This window comes from Acomys russatus, chromosome 27 (genome assembly GCF_903995435.1).
Source record: "Acomys russatus chromosome 27, mAcoRus1.1, whole genome shotgun sequence".
Classification (NCBI taxonomy): domain Eukaryota; kingdom Metazoa; phylum Chordata; class Mammalia; order Rodentia; family Muridae; genus Acomys; species Acomys russatus.
In genome coordinates this window covers 22,903,175-22,920,212 of record NC_067163.1, presented here as the reverse complement: position 1 = coordinate 22,920,212, position 17,038 = coordinate 22,903,175, and positions in this window count along the sequence as shown.

The window sequence follows — 17,038 nt, the reverse complement described above, 5'->3', positions numbered from 1 at the left end:
TATTGTTAAAGGAACCCCCCCTGCTATTTCATTTTGTGGTGCATTCAACGTCTGCTAAGATCAGCGCAGCAACTGGAAATGTGCTGATAAATGCTAAATTTCTAGCAAGCTTTGATACGTGCTTTTGAACTTAAGGAAACACCTTTATTCATGATGCAGTAAAACAGCTGAACAAAGAAAAGTGCCCGAATACTTTGAAAACTATAGCCCATCTATGTCACAATTACGCTCCTCTTTGTGTCAGAAGAAAAAAAATAACTCCTGGCTTATGGATTTCTACCAGGTTTTATTTATGTTCACAAGGGTCTTATGTGATATCTGTCATTGTTTCATAAATTGGGGAGCAAAGGGTCAATAAAGAAAGAAGCAAATGCCATACAGCCTAGAAGAGGCATAACTTTTGAGGAATGCATCTATGCACCTTACGAGGATGCTGGATCGTAAACACAACATTGTGGTACTTGTGTCAAATTGTCATCTATTAGCGATTTCTCTGCTGTTTCTGGACCAAGCAGGGGCAGTGACTTTGGACATCTGAAGAAGTTCTTAGGCAAAACATTTAAATGGCTTTGACCATTTCCAAATGGTTTTTGGACACGGTGGTAGTGGCCACTGCATCCCTGTTCCTCAGGCAATCTTCTCCGTGGCACTGCTTCCATGTAGGCTGAGGGAACTACATCCTCCTAGTATGAAAGAGTAGAAATGATGCTCCCTAACCTTGTTTATTGCCTGAATATTCCTAAATCTCTTTTTAAAGAGCTCATTAAATATATTTGCTGCTTTAGTTTAACATAAAACCAGTCACTTTGTCAACAAACTACTTAGTAAAAAAAATTTATGTGTGGGAAGAGGAAAAGGAAGCACCTAGGTACTTGTATTAGCCATGTGCTCATTTGCAGTGAGTTTCTGCAGGCACATATGATACATGACATGTGAACCTTGAGTTTCTGCAGGCACATATGAGACATGACATGTGAACCTTGAGAAGCCTAGCTGTTCTTAGAAACCTTTTTCTATTCCACATGAACAATGTTTCAAGAAAAATAAGCAATAACTTATTTTAAAAAGCAGAAGAAACTAATTCAGTTTTATTGTGGCTGTGCTTGTTATTTTTAGTGAACGTGGGCATGTAGGAAAAAAAAAATCACCTGCCTTAAAAATTAGTGACAGGGAAGCAAAGGATAAATATATACAGTGAGAACTATGTGCAGTGCCTTACAGATTTTGGTGTTTCATATTTATGTTCTGCTAACTAGCTGATAGCTGATAGGAAGATCAAAACAGTGTGTGCCACAATATGAATCTACTTATCTGCAGAGTAACCTGGGGCTAAAGTTCTTGATATTTCCATTTCTTGAGTCAAGAGACCAAGGATGAAAAGTGCTAGCAAATTGTCAAAGATAAAGAAGAGACAGAAAAGAAAATTGTCATCAAAGAAGGACAGAGACAGAAAAGGGGAGGTAAGCAGAATAGAAGGAGGAAGGGAGAGAAGGAGAGGGAGAGGGAGAAGGACAGGGAGAAAACAGAGGTAAAGAGAATGAAGGAGGAGACAGAGAAGGAGGGAAGGAGAGGAGAGGAGAAAAGGAGTGTTGCTGTGTTACACCCAGTCATAGAATACTGGATCACTCTCCTGAACCCACACACTATGTATTTTCCCTAGAGATAGAATCCTATTTTTAAGCTGTGCACATGGCCATGTGGGATGAAAAGTGATACTGCCTAGTTTCACAGCTAGGTGAAACCATAAGACTCCATTCAATGAGATGTAAATAGGATTTAGTGTGAAGTTACTGGGAAGCCTCCCAAGGGAGATTTGCCTTTGAGGGCTGGAATTTACCTTGTACTTGATCTTCTTTCTGAACTGCTATAGTCAGTCACCAAGTAGATGAAGTCTCAACCACGGTCGTGAGCCACAAGCTGACCTGGCAAATGGAAGTCAGGTCTTGTTTACGACTGAAGAGATTAGAAAGGGTTTGTGTCGCTGATGATTAACAGGTCCCATTTTAGCTCTGTTTCTTTCTGGATTAGTTTTCAATATGGAAAAGATTGTAGTTATATTATGCTTAAGTTGGTTTTTTTTTCATTTTCATGATGCTCAGCTTGATGCTAATCAGTACCCTCTTAATTTGATTGTTTTAGAAAGCCACTAAAAGGGAAACTCTTTACTGATCTATATAGTACAATGACCTACAGTCTAGGCTAAGGGCTTCTGGGTGCCTTGGGCTTGTGGATTTGCTGGCTGTTTGCTGGAGGAATATTTTTGATTCTTCTGGTTTCAAGGATCACAACAGAAAATGAGACTCTACATGTAATGTGGAGCTGATTGCTTTTGTAATTGCACTATCTTGCTAATAAACTAAGGTTCTTCAGAAGATAATGGTTTTAGTGTTATGGATATTCTACCTGGAAATAGTTGTAGGATAGTTTCCTTCACTATTTGGGTAATTTTAGTTCTAAGTGGTTCAGTTTGTAGGGCATTTGCCAACGGAGAGTATCAGTCATTTCAGTGAAGCCTTTCACTCTATCTTTATTGGGGAAAAAAGGGTTGTGATGTTTCTTCCTTTTGTTAAATATTTTCCACACACATGCATGGTATAAGATTTATTGTACCAGGGGAGAAGGAAGATAAGGAAGAGAGAGCAATGCCCCCAGGGAGACACAGAGAGAAATAAAGACAGAGCCAGAGTAAGAGACAAAGTAAGAGAGAGAGACAGTGGAAGGTTGGCCTCTTTATAGTTTGACATACCTGGCTGCTGCAAGTGATGTTGTCATAGGTTGCTAAGGAACCTAGAGGCAGAGGCAGCAGCTTATATGCCAACAGAGGTGCCATATTGTTTCTTTACGAAATAATGTGGAGCTTATAATTAAATCTAATGGATGAAGAATTAGTAGGACCTTTGCATAATCAGGCAGGCAAGCTGGAAACAGCAGTGGGCTCACACTTGTTTCCGTATCATTCTGAGTTTAGGCAGCTTGATTTTCAGAGCATGAACAATAAAGAAACTGTGAAGATCAGCTCTCATGAACACAACTTTTGTTATATCTTGGGTATCCTTTCTTGTCAGGTTTTGCTAATCAGCAAGAAGAAAAATGTCTGCTCTCATCTTTATTTATACAACCCCTTTCATTGTATTTGATTGTCTGGTTTTTAGAAAAGTGGCTTTCGTTATATCATTAGAATGTATTGTTGTGATCATTTCCAAAGAGATGGGAACGCTTATGGTCAGCTGTGAGAAGTTTACTGCCTAGACTGGCCTACATTTTTAGCATACTAAGGATTTAGGCTTACCCTGTAGGATCCATTCAGTCAAATAGTCTTAGTTCATAGTTTAAAGAGATGAGAGGATGTCTCAAAGGAATCTGTCTGTGGCCAGGAGAAAATTAGATTCTGAAAACTAGAAAAATCTACAATTCATTCAAGCACAAAGTGAATTTAATCTGTGAAGGCTTCTTTCACCAAGTTTGTGGTCTTGGATTTGGTTAGGCAGGGAGGTCCAAAGTTAGTGATCTGTCAACTGTTTTAGAAGAGACCTAAAGGACTTTTCAATATAGTTTTGTTTTGAAATCACACCATGTATAGTGTCTTTATGACATTAGGCATTGTGTGAGTTTCTCACATAGAATTTTCATGAGGCAGCTATTTCTGTCAATAGATGACATTAGGTAATTACCTGGGGAGTGATCACAGCTCTTGGCTGTTCTGCTACTTGTTTCCAGATAGACTGTGTCCTTGGATGGCCGTTACCAAAGCTGGAGCCTGTGGAAATGACTATAGCTGATTTAGTTACATTAAAAGGTCAACAGTATATCTGCATGGAGCTAAGGTCATGAAAGAACTGAAGAGCTCTGGGCACAAATGTTCCCTTCATGCTCAGTTGGGTCCAATAATTCCCTGAGGCTCAGGTCCCTGATTGTGTTTGCAGATGGTTTCCCCTCTGTAAACACCACTGTGGTTTCTCCATCAGTTCAGCTGTTCCAGTAGAAAGAAAAACAAGAGGGCAGAGAGGCCCTGGGCACTACGTAGTGGGTGTCCCTGTTCCGTGTGGTAGCCAATCTACCACTCATTGTAGTCTATTCCGTGCTGTTTCCTTTCCACTCCTTTGACCTTGTTTATGCTAGTCAATTTCTATAGCTCATTTCTATAGCCCAACACATTTTCTTAGACCCATATAGTCTTCAAGTCAGCGTCTGGATTTCTTGGCCCTCTGGTAGATGAATTCCAGTCTCAACCAGTCATTGAATTTATTCGTCAGCGTTTTTCTTTTTTTCAACAAATGCCAGAATATGGTCATAGATGTCTTCAAAAAATACCCAGTGACATCAAAGTAAGTGGTATATCATGTCGAGCTGCTTACTAGAGCTACACTCATCAACCGAAAGGTCACAATGTCTCCCGGTCTTTCTGTTACTGTCAATCTGTCTGCACGGCTCATCTAAACTCTCTTGATATTAGGGAACAAAAAAAAAGCTTAATTTTAAAATAGAATTTTCCTGTGTGTGGCATGGGAGTGTATTTGCTATTGCAGAGGTCAGATGAGGGTGTCAGATCCACTGAAGCTAGAATGAGCAACCCACCCTGGATGCTGGGATCTGAACTCAGGTCCTACTGAAGAGCAGTAAGTGCTTTAATTACTGAGCCATCTCACCAGTCCCTCATCATCACTCTCTCTCTAATTCACTCTCTCTCTCTCTCTCTCTCCCCCTCCATCCCTCCCACCCTCCCTCCCACCCTCCCCTCTCCCCTCTGTGATAGCCAGAAGCCATTGTTTTGGTTTGCATTTCCCCAAACTGTGGCTCTTACAATCTTTTTGCTCCCCTTTTCCAGATGGTTCCTGAGCCTTGGTAGAGAGGCTATGTTATAAATGTCTCATGTGTGGCTCAGCATTCCACCCACACTTATTCCCTCCACATTGACTAGCTGTGAGATTCTATTTTAACCCTAGTCCAGTGCACAAAGAAACTCTGTGGTGATGTCTGAGAGCTGTACTAATCTATAGGCAGAGAAATGAACTCACAGAAAAGCTCACCTCCTACCTGATAGTTCTCTGATTAACACCTCTTAGCTGTGAGCAAGATGTGTTTCTAAAATCTCTTACACATACATTTGTAGTCCCATTATTAATCCCTACTTCTTTCATGTTGGCATTTTGGATTCTTCATGATTTTCTTGTAGTGTTTTTACTTTGATGAAAACTCCCAAAGGAAGATTAGCTTTTGATGCTTTTATATTTGCTTTCTATTTTAATTCCTACACTGCTAGATTTTTGGCTTGTTTCCAGAATATTCAATGAGTTGACCTGTAATCAAGTCTTCAGACAGCATCATAGCTCGTGGATTTTACATAGCAATAAGGGAACACAGGCTTTCTAGGGCTTTCCCTTGCCAAGGTGAGTGAGGCTGGTTGTGCTGACTGGACATGAGAACATGCTTTCCCCATGGAAACCACTTGTGTTATGTTCTGGATGTTGACCAAAGCAAGAGCTGTCTTGAACAGGAGCAGAATGTCTGACATAAAGAGTGGAAGTGACTGGGCCATGTGTCACCATCACTTGAGCCTGGACATAGATCTGTTGTACTGAGTGGATGAAGTCTTGTTTCATAGTTTCACTTCTCTGTGGGCATAGGAATTGTAAGGGGGCAGCATAGGCCATGTCTCCTATCTGCCAACTTTATCTTCCAAACATTTCTGCCTTGTGGTTTGACCTTTTGTGCACTTTTCTCCTTTACACAAAAACAGTATTGTAGCCAGTCTTTGCTGGTCACAGACGGCCTTTGGTGCATTCTAGTATTTCATCATCTTTTCAGCTGTCTGTAGAAGAAGACAAATGAATATCTTCTAAAAATTTAAAAGCTGAGAACAACAACAGAGAAATCATCTAAAAAGAGCTACTAAGAGAAGAAAAAGATTTAATGGGATGCATCTTTACTCATCAAACATTTTATGCTCCACACAGTCAATATTTATTTATTTATTACTTGTTTATTTATTACCTTGCTACCTATTTGGCCTTTCAAATGCATGTCTAACTGTATGTTTAAATTAGGTGGGATACTGTTAATTGTAAACCACAGAAAAATATCAATTTGGACTCACCAAGGGAAAACCATATTTGGATCAAGGGGACTGGACTGGTTTCAGGCAAGGCTTACTTATGATATGGCATTTTATTTATCTCTTTCTTGGGACCAGATCCCTACCCACAACTCTCATGTTCTCTCTACTCCTGGAGATAGACTCAGTTTCCCAAATGACCTTATAGAAAAGTGGGTTTGTTAGTGATGATCTGCGTATCATTACTAAAAGAAAAATATGAGTGCAAGACATCCAAAACATCCTCCACAAAGTTGTTGTTGTTTTTTTAAATGTCATATCACTTGCATATTATTTTTAAGAATTTGAGGTTCTGGGAGAATTTACAGGACACACAATTACAGGCTGTATCCACAATACCATAGAGCTTGAACAGTTCCAAGTGAGACAGCTGTGATGCAATTATAAGATTTCTAAAGAGCAGTTGGTTTATCATTCTAACTGGCATGGCATGTGAAACATTGCTTGCTAAGGACAGGAAGAAACATCTGGAACTGGTGACAGTTATTTTGGGCTTCTCTATTTTCTAAAAAAAAAAAAAAAAAAAAAAAAAACTGTAACAATTTTAGCATCAGCATTATCAGCTTCATGGGTCTTCCCATTTCAAGGAATTTATTCAAACACTTGCACTAGTGAGGAAGTCATTATGCGGCCGCCTATGTTGTTCAGAAGATATAATTTGCTTAGGATAACAATGCTCATGTTTTCAATCTGCAAGGTGCCTCTTCCTTCCTTGTCTACAGTCTACTTTAACCCACACTTGCCTGGAAAACAAACATCAGGACAGCTCTAACTGAAATGCTCTTCTTATACAATCCTCATGTTTGGATGCCAGTCAAGCAAATAGCTTTGTACTAGAATTTCTGTGGATATTCAAATGTGGTTCACTGAATATCCAACTGTGCTTATAGGTTTAAGCCATTTTATAAATGAGATTTAGCTGTGAATTGGAAGTGCCCTTGAGTGTTCTAGATTCTGTTCATGGTGGCAGAGAAAGACTGTCAATTATGGCTTTTGTTAGGTTCTCCCTCATCCAGTTCTCATATGGACCTTAGTACTTTATTTCTCAATTTTATTACTACCTCCCAGAGCAAAAATTATAATATGTAGAATGGAGTCCCTTTGAATTGACTCTCATCATTACACAGAAGCCTTGCCCCACAGGTGAAAGATTCAGTTGAAGTTTTATATTGTTTTTCTAAATCATTTTTGTTTTATTTTTTTGAGACAGGATTTTTCTGTGTAGCACTGGCTATCCTGGAACTTGCTCTGTAGACCAGGTTCATCCCCAACTCAGAGATTTACCCATGTCTGCCTCCTGAGTTCTGGGTCAAAGGTGTGCACCACCACACCCAGCTAACTCATTATTTTTTTTTTAATTGTATGGTTTTAAGATCAAGTTTTAACCATCATAGAAACCACCTTTGTAAAGCCACGGAAGGTAAATAATGTCCAATAAGGGCTAACATCTCCAGTGAAATTCATCCCCATATATCTTGAGTAGCAAGCTACCCCAGGGCGATGAGTGTAGAGTCTGTACCAGTATCACAAGGAGCATTTCTAGGAAAGGTACTGCACAGGGAGCAGAGGATTTTTATGATAAGAATAAAGTGATTTAAAAAAAAAATTTGGGCTGCTTAGTTAAAAATCTGAGTTATTTGCTGATATGTAGCTTGTGCTGGAATGCCCAACAAGTACTGTACATAGCTCAGATAAGCTTGAGGCTCCATTTCCATTGGTCACTTGACCATCATTGTTTAGCTTGGTTTGTTACTAATATCCCTCTCGTAGCAACTCCTACATTTCACTTGGGATCATTAGGAAAAATTGTAACCCTGATCCTAGAGGTTTTCTGTCCTAGAAGGATTGTGATTTCTGAAAAGAACATACTTGGAAAAATAGTTTTGATGAATATAGTGGCAGAACTGTGGGGTTCTTCATGGAATTGTTCCATGGGTGGCCCAATACAACCTGGGTTCCTTGAGGGCAGGGGTATTATTCAATATATTTGTATTAAAATGAAAACTGAAAGAAAATAATTATTGTTAGCAAAAGTTACTATGGATTCATAGAACATGCTCCTTTGATTTCTTAAGTGTCTGTCAATGCACATCATGAGCCCATGTGCTCCTTTGACTAACTTGGTCTTTTGTGAGTGGTACTTGGAATCTCATGTAAACACATACTTTTTCCTATTTACAGCAGCCAATTTACAGAATGGATTAAGTTCTATGTCCATTAATAAATAAGTTAATGGATAAAGTAGGGGATGTACCTGAATTTACCGGCACATGTATGTAATAGTATATACATACAGTAGAGATTTGATGAATCATGAAGAATAAATTTATGTCGTTTTAGAGAAAATGGATAGAACTGAACATTGCTATGTTAAACTGGACTGACTAAAAAAAACCAAATGTCATATTTTGTTTCATATATATAATCCATGATTTTAAAAAGACATTGTAGTAGAAGGGTGACTATTTAAGAAGATGGGGACCAACGGGAGGGAATAGGAGGAAAAACAAGAAAGGTTAATGGTGTAGAAATGGTCAAATATATTATATACTAAATATGTGGATTCAGATTTTTGACAAACATGATTGATTTGAACAATGACTACATGCTAATTAAAATACACACCTACTTATTTGATAACATGTCTAAGTAGGCTTTACTGGAATAGAATTTTTTTCTGTGCTTCAAAGCAAAGAGTTTCCCAAGAATGCGAAATGTTGAGCATCTTGGCAAGTCATAACGGAAGAAGTTTTTCAACCAGAGTGATTCCCTTTGAGACAGGCCAAAGTAAGCCCTGCTGGGCTGGTGTGCAGGTGGGTTCTTGAATCTGAGACGATTTCAAAGCTGCTATCTGTTTTTAGCATGTGCCATGATATGGGGTTCCATGAACACATATGACTTTTAAACTCATGACTTTTAAAAAAATTTTTTATTAATTTATTCTTGTTACATCTCAATGGTTATCCCATCCCTTGTATCCTCCCATACTTCCCTCCCTCCCATTTTCCCCTTATTCCCCTCCCCTATGACTGTTCTTCAAACACCTACCCAGATCTAGCCAATGGTCAGAACATTCTCCACAGTTGTTGAGTGGAGAGTGGGGTCTGACTTTCACACATACTCTGGTGCCTCATATTTGACCATGTCCCCTGAATGGGGAGGCCTGGTGGCACTCAGAGGAAGGACAGCAGGTTATCGAGAAGAGACTTGATACCCTATGAGCATATACAGGGGGAGGAGGTCCCCCTCAGGAACTCATGACTTTTAAGCTTTACTCACAAGCTCTGAGCTCATGCCAACTCTTGTTTGGTGTTTCCTACCTCCCTCTGAAGGACTCCAGTTAGCTAAACAGTAGGTCCATGTGGTGAATCTGACTAGACAAACCCATTTGCTGATGTAAAGAGCTGGAAAAGAGAGAATCAAGCTCCCTCTCCCCGCCTCTCTCCCCCTCCCCCTTCCCTCCTTCTTCTCACACACAGCCATACACATACTCATATGCATGTGTGTGCATAAATCCTCCTTGCTTTTTAAAAATGAAAAATGACAAGGCGTGTACGGGGCTGCGGTGGTGGTGGAGGGGAGACTCAGCTGGCTGGCCTAGAGCCGCTAATCTGTTGACAATTCTACATATGTAAAGCACCAAGAGAAAGTGCCCTAATGCCTGCTAGTTCTGTTGCTCTGTGGCTTCACATCTGCTGGCTGCCTCTCTGCCGCCATTGTTTGTGCCAGCTTCATGAGTGGACTGTGTTTTTTTTTTTGTTTTTTTTTTTTTAATTTTATTTTATTAATTTATTCTTATTACATCTCAATTGCTATCCCATCCCTTGTATCCTCCCATTCCTCCCTCCCTCCCGTTTTCCCCTTACTCCCCTCCCCTATGACTGTGACTGAGGGGGACCTCCTCCCCCTGTATATGCTCATAGGGTATCAAGTCTCTTCTTGGTAGCCTGCTATTTGTACTGGGCCTGTTTACCTGCAACCTTGTATCACTTGTTTTCTTCTTTACCTGGGAAATGACAATTTGTTAGGGCAACACAGGTTTCTATCTTGTAAAACATCTGATGTTAGCGCCCATTTATAATAGAGTATTTTTGTTACTAAATATTGACTTTATGAAAGCCAGATGAGCCTTTTAAAAGTTAGTGTGTGTGTTTACAAGTACGTATGTATGTGTATGTATGTATGTATGTATGTATGTATGTATGTATGTATGTATGTACACCATGTGCTTGCCTGGTGCTTGTGGAGGCAAGAACTGGGTGTTAGATCCCCTGGGACTGGAGTTATGAATAATAATAAGCAGACACATGGGTGCTTGGAATCAAACCTGGGTCTTGAGGAAGAGAAACCACTGCACTAGACAACTGACTCATCTCTTAAACCCCCAGATGGAACTCTTAAATATATATAATGAAAGTTTTTATGGCACCATTTAATCAGAGTTTTGGGATGGTGATGTTCATAATCTTTTACTTATGCTTATATTTCTGGTCAAGCCATGAAGTAGGAATTAGGAACATATTTTATAAGATATTATGGTGGCTACATACCTTGAGAAGTGACACAGTGACTAAACAAGAGACTCTGAAGTCAGACTACTTGTCTAGCTCCAGGTCCCTCTGCTAATGCTCACTGCTTATGTAAAAATAGAACACAGCCTCTAGGCCTGAGTCACTTAGAAATGAGCATCCTTTGAAGATGAGGTTGCCTGTTAGCTAGGCTGAGCATATGTAGTTTGTGTACCTGGATCCTAGGCCAAGGCTAGTGTTCAGCCTCATTACCTCTAGTGAGCTAAGAAGCAACAGGAAATGGCTAAGTCTAGAAGATGTTTGCTATTTCAGAGGTAATAATGATGGATCATAATGAGATTTCACAGCTTGGATTATTAGGCCCAGGTGAGTGCGTAAGTGGGTTCAGATTCATCAATATCACCAGGCCTACCTTGTGGCCATCTCTTCACAAACCCCTTAGGCTGTGTGTTACCTTTTAATAGCATTTTCCCCATTATGGCTGTCCTTGATGGGCTTTAAAGCACATTTATAAATATAAACATGTACAAAGCAGAGGTCAGGTGCCCTTCCTTTCTCTGTTAACCCTCTTGTATCAAACAGTACTATGTACTACATTCTCTCAGTCCAGAGAGTCTAGAGATGCTCTGTGAAGTGGCATTTCCTTTGCTGAAGTACTCTGTGTCCCCGTGATCTACTGTGTATCCACCACTCTATGTGCTCACCATGGAGTGTGGCCAGTGAACCTGTGATGAGGAACTTTAAGCTTATTTTTTTTTTTTTAGGTTAAACTAAGATTCATATTTAAATATCTACAACAATTGTAGTTACATTTTTGGGCAGCACAAGTCTTGAGTTTTAGCATGGAGTGGGACCTCAAGTCCATCAAAGGCAGAGAAGACATACATTTAACTATAGGACAGAGTTCTCAACCTGTGGGTCGTGACCCCCTTGGTGGCCCCAGGACCTTTTCTCAAGGGTTGCCTAAAACTGTCAGAAAATGCAGATATTTACATTATGATTTGTACAAGTAGCAAAAATATATTTATGAAGTAGCAACAAATATAATTTCATAGTTGGGGGTCAGTACAACATGAGGAATGGAATTAAAGGAGCACAACATTAAGAAGGTTGAGAACCACTGCAGCTAAAAAATGTTTATAAATATTATCAGATCATTATGTTGGGAATGTGCCCATAGTTACAAATATATGTGAAAGTAAGTCTTTAATTACAAAGTGATTTGTATCACCCCAGTTAAAAGTCTTATAAATATTAAATAGTTCGTGTATTGACATCTTTACACAGAAGTGTTATGAGTGAAGTTCTTGTCCCATCTTTGTCACTTTGTCATTAATTTTTTTCTTTGTCATTGATATTTATCTTCTCCCAGGAAAATATGAGAGTTTCTTTGCTTAGCTTTACAGATGTGTAGATGTGTGTGTATAATATGCTCTCTAATCCTTAAACAAGTAATAGCGCATATTCAGGGCTCATCACACAATGCTTTTTTGAAAAAAATATATATTGAAAAACCTTTCACATCAGCCTCACTCTATTACTATATCTTCCAGTAGGGCATATTTAGGTTCTTTCCAATATTTTATCTTTGGTGCACATACATAATCCCAGCCCCTGGGAGCCTGAGGCAGGAAGCTCATGAGTTTGAGGATAGCTAGGGAAAACTTTGTCTTGATAAGCAAACAAAACTATCTCTCCAAACCTACAAACTAACAAACAAACCAACAATGCTGGTGTGCAAAGCCTTTTTCATTTATAATTTTTATGTGCATAAATACATTGCAGAACAATTTGTAGAAATGAAAGCACTGACTCAGTGATGTATATGCATTTTTACTTTGGTAATATTGTAAATTTCCCCATGGAGGCTACATTATTTTATATAGCAAGCAATCTGGACTTGCTATATTGTACCCACCCAACGTGCGGTTAGACTAGTAGACCCTTATCATTTTTAAAGGTGAGAAATCTTCAGTGAAACTTAAACTTCTTTATTTCAAATTCAGAATGTGCCCAGCATCTTTCATATGTGTGAGCACCATTTGTGTTTTGGTTTTTCTGAGCTGCATTTTACACTTTGTCAAATTCCTATCATTTATATTTCTTACAGGATCTTTTATCTGTAAGGCTAAAACCAGCATGCATATTCCAGAGAGAATGCAGACATTTTCTCTATATTGTCTGTGTTTGCTTTCCATTAACTGCTACCTGTAACCACTCTTACGTGAACAGTTGGGTGATTTTTTTTCTTTCATAGGTTCTAGTTTTCAGTAATAAATTTAAAGAGACTTCTACATCTTCATAGTGTAAAACAATTATCTTAACTAAGTTGGAACTTGTCCTAAAGATATTAAGCATGACTCTATCATTTATTAATAATTTTCTATACTTATTTTGGAATTTTATCTTTTTCATATGCAACATTTTAATTTTTCATTGGATATATACTTAGTAGAATTCCTCCCAGAATCTGTCTGTTGCTGCTAGTACCACTGTTTCAATAATTTTATATTGTGATACAACTTAGGACTATTCTTCTATCGTTAGATATACTTTTCAGTCAATTTCACCATTTCTTTCTGTGTGATGATCATTTGTGCCTTATGCCAGTGCTTCACGACTTTTCTCCAATAAATTTTATGTATTCGTTAATTTTTTTTCATGTTATCCTTGTTTGCCTTTGAAATAAAGTTGTTGTTTACATGACTCCAAGGAAACAAGAGACCTTTCTAGACATAACAGGGCTGGTACACATATGAACTCACAGCAGCATGCACAATATTTGCATAGGTTCAAACAAGACAAAATGCCAGCACTGGGAATGGAAGTGGACATGAAATCCCACCTCTAATTAATATACAATTGATATCCAGCAAGAAAAGGAAAATTCATTTTCTCCAATGCAATGCCACCGGGTGTATCAACCACACTCCAAGATAGGCCATTTTTCCTGTTTAATTATTTTATTTTATTTGGGTGAGAAGCAAAGATGGGGGAGGATTTAGGAGGGGCTAGAAGAGGGGAAACAGTATGAAAAATATGTTGTATAAAATTTTAAATAAAATTAGTAAATCATATCATAAAAGGTTCTTGCTTCTTAGTTGTTATTCTTTATCAGTATGGGGGAAAGTCTAGCTTTCGCCTTGATATAGAACACTAATAATTACATTATATAATTATATACTGCAAAGTTCTCTATGACCAAAAAAAAAAAAGATAAGCTGAATAAACTGACCAAATCTGCTGGAATTTGAGTCAGGGATCTTTTTGAGAAATCTTTTTCCTGTCTCTTAATTTTAAACAAGGTGATTAAAATTTATGTCACAAGTACCTCACCGTTTTTTTTTTTAACTGTCTATATCCAAATTATGTTTTAGATTCTAGGCAGTCACAAAATAAAAACAGAAAGCGTTATTTAAGGTAAGGCAAAATGTCAGTGTGTTTAAAATGTACAAATAATTGCCAGGAAGCTTTCAGCTTTCTTCTTGGCTCTGCCTACAGCTGGTCATCTCCATTTACTCCAAACAGTGCTCTCATTAGTGGAACATGGGTGGTTGGGTACTTCCTGGAAAACTGCAGGGAAGAGCTTGGGAGGCCTCTCCAGAGGGTGTCTGGAAAAAGGGCCAGACAGCTGGGCTCCAGGAACTACCAGATGGAATCAAGTTCCCAAGGCAGAGTGAAGAACATTCAAGAATGTCATAGCAGTTTTGTGGGCCCTCCTGAACCAAATGTTCTGTGCATCCCTGCACACAGAGGAAATTAGAAAAGCCACGTGATGTTGAGAAGGCCAAATGTTGTACAAGTGAAGTCAGACACAATTTTAGAAAACAAACAAACAAACAGAAAAAAAAATAATGTCTGAAATTTAATATCAAGGTGATGGTACAATCTGTGCCGATGATGGTACTGTTGCAAATCTGGTGACAATGTCAGATAATTAAGCCCTAGTTAGGAAAACAGCAGGTACATCGGTGGAGCAGGCTTGGGTACAAGCTATTCAAATAAGATAAATCATCTGTGAATAAGAAGGAAAAGGTGACTTTCATTCATTCCCCCCCATCTCTTTCCATCCCTCCGTCCCTCCCTCCCTCCCTCCCTTGTCTCTTTCGTTGAAGTTAAATGTGAACACTAAACTCCCTCCCAAGTAAAGAAAAATCATCAAATAAAATAATGTTCTTTTTATCTAGCCAAGTCTGATTATACTCCACCTGAGGCCTGCTGAATTGGGCTGTCACTTTTAGCTTAGAACTCTTTACCCATGTTGAAGTTAATCAGAAACTTCACTCAGTAGTCACAACATACAAACATACATACATACATTCATACATGACATGACATACAGTAGTCATGTATGCTGGTTAATCCATACATTATAGAGGACTGGCTTTTTCAGTTCTCATATTAGTGGTAAATACATAATATAGGTACACACACACACACACACACACACACACACACACACACACACACGCCCTGTTCTCATGATGATGGAAGTTATAGATTTGCTATCCATGACATCATTCTATTAAAGTCAGCGGGACACTTTGGAAGTTTGTATTGCACTGCTTGGTGCTGTTTCAAATATAAAGGAAGAGAGAAGTGGGTATACACTGCAGACCATTGTTAAAAGGGATGTTTTCAGTCTCCATATAATCATGTATGTTGTGATGCGGCTTTGGCCTACGCTTTCCTCTTGAATTAGTTTTGGCTCAGCATTAATCCATCTATTCACATAGACGTCCATATCACAAGGGAATTTTTCTAGCTTTTCTTTTAAATGTGAAGACGAATTAGAATCCGTTCACTTCAAGAGCTTTTTGGTTATTGGATTTTCAATAAAGCATTAAAGATACTATATAACTTGACAGCTTTAAATATTGTTAAAACTCAGAAATAGTTCAGTTTTGTTTCTGGCTAAGGTCTGGGTGACTACACAGGAATTATTAAAGAGTTCTGAAAAGTGAGCTGCATGCTTTGTCGAAGAATCAGAGAATGGGAGACTGAGGTAAGCAGATCAGATAGCTGTGACTTTAGGGAAGCTCTGTGCTGTTTGGGGGCATAAAACAAGAGCCATCCTGGAGAATACAAAACTCTATCAAGGAAGGTCTTGTGCATTAATCTAGAGAAGTGGGAACTTCAGCCTACAGACTATGAGAAGGCATGGAAAGGGGCAATAGCTTGGCTATGCATTTTGTGGCAGAATTGTAGAAAATAACTTAAGAGATGAAATCAGAGAGCTCTGTTTTCAGGGTTTTGAGTCTGGAGTTTGTTTTTGAGGAACTTCTGATGGCTGCCACAGTGGCTGCACCAGTTTTATTCCCTCTTCCCTACGTCCTTGTCAGATTTTGTTGTCATTTATTTTATTTCTTAAAACTTTATTTTTTATGTGTATGGGTATTTTGCTGTTCATGTATCTGTTCCATGTGAGTGTGCATGGTGCATTGTATCTCCTGGAACTTGATTTACAGATGGTTGTGGGGCACTGTGTGAATGTTGGAAATTGAAGCTGGTACTCTGGAAGACTAGTCAGTTCTCCTAATTACGGAGCTACCTCTCCAGCCCCAACTGATGATAGTTGTTCTAACTAGAGTGATAGGAATCTTTAGTTTTAACTTGAATTTGTTTGATGGCTGAGGGTGTTGAACACTTTTAAAAACACTTATTTGAAAACTATATATTCTTTTGAGAATAGTCTATCCATCTCATTAGCATGGATTTGTTTAGGTGATTTGTTCTTTGGGGCTTAGTTTTTTTATAGTTCTTTTTATGGTCTGGATATTAGCCCCCTGCTTGAATGTATAGAGTGTTTTATATAAAGAGTCTCTATAATTCTGAAGACTGTCTCTCCATTCTGGTAATTGATTGTTTTTCAGTGCAGAAGTTTTCTAATTCCATGTAATTCTACTTTTCAGTTATTGGAAGCTGGAAAACCATGTACTGTGTTATTAGGTCCTTTTTCATAGAGTCATTATCTATTTTTCAAATTGAAATATTATATCTGTGTTTTTCCTTAGTGTTTCAAAAACTCAAATCTTATATTAAGACCTCTGACACATTTGAATAAATATGGTTTTGTATAGGATGACATATATGAATTTAGCTTTATTACTCTACATGTGAGAACCCATCTTTCCTAATACCATTGTTTAAGAGAGTATCCTTCTTCCATTGTAGGCCTTGACCTCTATGGAAAATTAAGCAGTTGTAGTTATGTGGGATTATTTTTGCATCATGCATTCAATTACATTGATCTACATGTCTGGGCTTTGTAACAGTGACATAGAGGTTATGTTATATGGCTCTGTGGTATAATTTGAAATCCGGTATGATGATTCCTGTGGCATTGTTCTTTCTACATAAGATTATTTTAGGAAAGGAAGAAGACAAATTATCACTA